Raw genomic sequence first — 5,864 nt, forward strand, 5'->3', positions numbered from 1 at the left:
TTTCTGGAATTTTGATTATTATAATCTTTGGTATAAATTTACTTCGTCATAGCTATTTGGGATTCTATATGCTTCATTTATTTGTGTATCAAATTTATGGTCTGTGTTTGGGACGGTTCCTTCCATTATTTCTGTGAAAAAGTTTTTTAATGTTTTTGTGTTGTCTCCAGCATTGTCACTGATTTCAATCAATCTTATGCTGTCCATTTGTTGCTTTATCCAGTAGCTGTTGAATTGTTTTTCATGGTCTCTTGTGATTTTTAAGATATCTTTCTTTTCCTAATCACTTTTCACATTTTTATCTTCTAGATCTGATAGTCTATCTTCATCTTCATTTAATCTGCTGCATATCGTTTCAGTGGAATTTCCAATCTCTTGCATTTCTGTTTGCATCTGTTTCATTGATTGCATTTCATGTCTAAGTTTGGTATCCATGGTTTCCATCATTTTCCTGAGCTTTTCTATTTCTTTATCTGTGTCAGCTTTAATGTCTTGTATCTTGATATCCATTTCTCTTTTTATTTTAGAAATTATGTTTTCTATGGCATCTTCCATTTTTTTAAACTTCTTTTGCTATCATTTCAGAGAGTTTCCTTTGTTGGCTTTTGATTTCGTCTGTCTCTTTGTGCTCCACTTCCATGGGGCTGGGTGTTTGGAATTGCATTTTACTTCTTGTTGTTGCCATTTTTAATTTCTTATTTTATTTTCTAAGATGATGCTTATAGATATGTTAGATAGTCTTAACACTGCTATTGAGGTTTTTGTAGGAGGTGTCTGTTCCTCCAGATGTCTTCTAGATGTATGTGGTACTTAGTCTTTATGTCTACCTCTATAACTATTCTTCCCAATATGTTAAGATTGAAGGGTAGTTATCTGCTTGACTTAGGGCCCACTCCTTTGTTCTGGACTATGGTGATGGTCATGACCCCTTACAATCAAAGTGTTGTTTTACAGGGGGAAAACTGGTTATAACATGTATGATATCTGTAGTAAAGTAGTTCAGCTGCCATTAACTATAGACAAAAGTACAACCTGGCTAGTGAGAAACTGTGGTAGCTATTGCCTTATATCTATAAGTGTAGGAAGAAGGCCTACACAACTATATTATCCCAATTAAACCATGAATTTGTATGCAGTGGCTTTCTACTCAGTAGAGTGACTTTACCCTGTTGTGGGTGGGGTATTTAGGAGCATAGGGAGTAGGATGGAGGGATGGGTAAGGTTAAATTTAGTAGGAGCAAGGTTAGAGGGCACAGCACGAATATCCAGTTTTTGGGTAATTGTAGGATACAAGAGTGAAGGATTGGAAGAGGAAGTCTAGGAGTTTTGAAGTAGAAAGTCTAGGAGTTTTGAAGTTTACACAGGTGAAATTATAAAGTCAAATGTGATAGTTGACAAATGAGCAGAAGAAGACAAGTAGAATAAAATAAGAAAGGCTAGATATCATCTTTGGTTCATATTGCTAATCTTGCATGGGACATTTCCATGCCTCTAGTTCCATCTGTCCATTGTGTGCACCTTAGCCAGGGTTCCACTGTATCACTAGCTTTTCCACAGGTCTCCAGGTCCTGAGTCCTGCCAGTGGAGGGAGGGGGTTGGATCTCAGATGTCCCTTGCCAGCCATGCCATCACTACTCTCAAAAGTTGTGTGGTTTCTGGTTGATAGAAGAAGGGAGGAGTTGAATTCAGACTTCTCTCACCAGCCAAGCTGTCTGGGCAATGGAGAAAGGGAGGAGCTCGAACTCAGACTATCCTCACTGGCACTACTTTCCCAGGGTAATTGGAAAAGTTTATCTTGGCTCACAGTTCATGGAGGCTTTAGTCCACAGTTAACTGACTCCAAAAGAGAGCAGTGTGGTAGAAGGGAGAATTGCAGAGGAGAAATATTCCATGGCAGAGCAGACAAGAGGGGACAGAAAAGCAGTGAGATTCCCTTTCCCTTTTATTCCATTCAGGCTACAAGCCTATTGATTGGTGTCATCTATATCCAATGTGAGACTTCATGACATATACCCAGAATTATGCTGAACCAATTAGCAGACTAATTTAGTAATCACATACCCTTGATCCCAGTATCATGTACCCTTGATCCAGCCACCTCTGAAAAGTCCCACCTATGAGTGCATGAGGCTTTGGTGGTGGTGGTGGTGGTGGGCTCATCTAAATATATACTATAACACTAAGTATCAGATCTTGCAGGGAATTGGATCTTGTGCAAAGTGTTTTTAAGAATTTTCCTCCCAAGGGCTTTGTGAGTGCTACTCAAAGTGTGATTTGCAGACCAACAGTATCAATATCTACCTTGGTTACTTAGAAATGCAAGTTTTCAGGCCCCATGTGCAGACCTACTGAATCAAAGTCTGGGATCAAGGCTCAAAAATCTGAATTTTATCAATGTCTTTAGGGAATTCTGATGTATTCTGAAATCCAGAAAGTACTGTTCTAAATTCATCACTTCTGTGACAGAAGGCAAAAATGTCAAAATGTCACAGCATCTTTCCTTCTGTGCCTGCTCAGGAGAATACTGGCTGTAGAGCTTATGCTCAGTTTCTGGGCAACACTTTATTATGAAGAATTGGGTAAATATAAATGACCCTGTGCAGCTTGATTGATTAAGGTTGGGAAAAAATAGTTACTCAGAGTGGAAAAGAGTGAGAAAATGAGGCAAAAGAGACACAAATTTAGCATGGGCTCAGTTTCAGAGAACATTCTGAAAAGTAAAGACAGAGAACAGGCAGGGTGATGATTGCTAGACCCTCTTTAGAGGATATTTTTTAAAACAAAGGTTTTGAAGTGGATTAAAGACAAACTCTCCCAGTGAAATTTTGTGAGTTTACTCTAAAGCTTTTAACTCCTTTGGGTGGTACTGGATATGCCGTGATATTGAGACTGGAGTCCAGGCAGGAAAACGCTTTTGTGTGGGACTTGTGAGGACTTGGGTGCCACAGCCTGCCTGGCACCTTGTATGTAGTGATGGTTGTTGTGACTTACTTGGTTTTTGTTCTGTTTACTGAGGAGATCTGGGGAGAGATCATTCTTCAGTTAGAGGACGGTGCTAAGTGGACCTCACAGGAGAAAGGGGGTTTTAGATATCATCACAACCACTGTTGATTAGAAGAAGAGATTCTCAGTATACATGACATGAATATTTTATTTCTCATTTTGCAACATGATCTCCTAATTTCCACTATCTTTCTCTTGTAAATCCTTCCTTTTTATCCTGCCACTCTAGCTGCTTACATCTGTGGACATGCCTTGGATCTCATCAACCTCAGAAATCCCATCACTTCTGAAATCCCAAATTTATAGTACCACCTTCTACTCTCCTAGCTCATTTTCTCCAGAACTAATTTCCTTCTTTCCTTCCTTCCTCCCTCCCTTCCTTCCTTCCTTCCTTCCTTCCTTCCTTCCTTCCTTCCCTCCCTCACTCTTTCCCTTCCTTCTTTCTTCCTGTTCTCCCTTTAAATTTTTTTTTCTCAGTGGAGATTGACCTCAGAGCCTTCACACCGAGCTGCATCCCAAACTCCTTCCCTATTTTTCAGATTGGAAACATGTTCTCACCATATAATCCAGCCTGGGCTTAAACTTTCAAATCTTTTGCCTCAGCCTCCCAGAGTACTGGGATTATAGATATGTGTCAGATGCTCAGCTACTCTAGAAATTTCTCTACAGAACATCTATGTGGGAGCAAATACCATTGATTCTTCCTTCCAGTCATGACCCCATTCCAGCAACTGCTTCTCATCCCCACTGCTAACTCACCACTGAATCTATCATCCTCCATAGTTTATTTGAACTGTTCTCTCTATGTCTGCTCTCTTTTTCCCAGAGATTGCTTCTCATGGTAACCAAAGCAATCCTTTGATAATGCAGATTGTATTATTTTAAAGCTTATTTATAATCTTTCTGTGGTTTTACAATCCACTAGAATTAATCCAGAGCTCTTACAATGCAACATACAAGGCTTTGACTGACTTGATTTCCTGACTTCATTCTGTTCTCCAAGGTTGATCATTATACTTTAATTTTCTATTTTAAACTTTCCATCTGCCTTCCAGACATACTTTCCTGCCATGTGTAATAAGATGTTTCACAAGAATCTCAAACGTAACCTGTTTGAACACACCCACATGTGCATGCATGCACATCCCAAACTTGTGCTTTTCTTGCTCCTTTAATTGTTCAAAGAAGAGTGTCACTCTTGTTTCCTTCCACAGTGAGCTCTGTAATTTCTGCTTCCAAAAAACACCTTATCCTTTTCTCCATTCCCATAGCCAGTGCTCCAATATCATTTCTGGCTTGGATTATTAGAACAGACTCATTTTTGCTCTTCTCATTTCCACTCTGGCCGCATGAGATTTCTTTTTCATGCTGGGAATTGAGTTCAGGTCCTTGTTCATGGTAGATATTTGTGTTACAACCGAGGTGCACACCCAGCCCCTCTCCACGGGTCTTCCTGCTCAGTGACAGCCATGTGCTTTTATGCACCTGGTTTTCAGATCTATGTAAATTCACAGAACAATCTGCTTTGAAGGTTGAAGTATTATCCGTATGGTGAGAATATGCATTAGAGCTTAGATAATCTCTCCATAAAATATCTACTTTTGGCACCCAAAATATATAGGTATAGTATCCATATTGTTGAATTCCAAATCAGAAGAATTGTCCTAACAAAATATAGCTTGAGGAAAACATTTGAAATCAGGACTATTCTGGAAAGCCCGAATCAATAAATTAGACACATAATAATGACAATCAAGCATAGGACTGGTGTGAACACTGGACTGTGGCCAAGAATTCTGTCCTTGATTGACAACCTTGATCCTTTTAGAAATCAGGTTAAGAACACATACTTAAATAAAAAAAGGTTAGGCCTATAATGCTTGAGTAAAATTGGAACTAGTAAAAGTTCCAACCCTTATCTTAGAACTCCAAAAGACTTTGCGAAACGTAGTGTGAACTTCCATAATTTCCTGAATTTTCCACTTTTATTCTGTTAATAAAAAAGGAAGTTATGTATTTTAACTCTTACATCAACTGTATTTAAAAAATCTCGAAGTAGTTGTTTTATCAGGTAAAGACCACTCCAAAGTGACTTTATACAGTTATTTACATACCTTATGATTCTGGTTGTTACCGATTTGAGTTGTTCATGCTGGGACCTTTCCTGGAATGGCCCAGGTAGCCTGTGGTCACCCGGCATCTCCACCAGAATGGGACCGGCAGTCAGTGCTGAATGTCCATGAGCCTCTTAGTTGACTTGGTCTCTTGCCTTTGAGAGAACTCTCCTGTGTTTCTGTCACAGTGTGTGGGAGTGAGCTGAAGGCCCCATGAAGCTCAGCTAGGAAGCCAAAGACATCACCCCTATGGTTAAAGCTGGTACAGGGCCAACCCAAACTCAGAGGGTGAAAAATGTGCTTCACCATTTGATGAGGGAACAGAGTTATCTGTAAGCAATGGCCTAGAGGGATGGGAGGAATCATGGTCATAGTTAATAATCTATACCAGTCCATTACTTTATTCTTTTCTTCCTCTGAGTTACTTCATGCATTTACGTTTATATGTACAAAAAAGATGTCTGTATGTATGTGAACATGTGAAAATATTATATGCTAAAACTCATAAAGGTACATGCATGTATACATAGGCATGCTTATGCTAAAAAAGATTTACTAATATGTTGTTATGTATTAGTAAATATATAAACAACATCTGAACAGTAATTGTCTATTATGTTGTCTAAAGTCATTTGTGAGAGGATTCCCAAACCTCTTAGAAGATGTGTGATTCCTAAATATGTTTTATATATATATATATATATATATATATATATATATATATATACATTTGTACTAAAAATTGAA

The sequence above is a fragment of the Cavia porcellus genome, unplaced genomic scaffold (genome assembly GCF_034190915.1).
Source record: "Cavia porcellus strain 051 isolate PalLab524CR breed Dunkin Hartley unplaced genomic scaffold, mCavPor4.1 scaffold_14, whole genome shotgun sequence".
NCBI classification, from domain to species: Eukaryota; Metazoa; Chordata; class Mammalia; order Rodentia; family Caviidae; genus Cavia; species Cavia porcellus.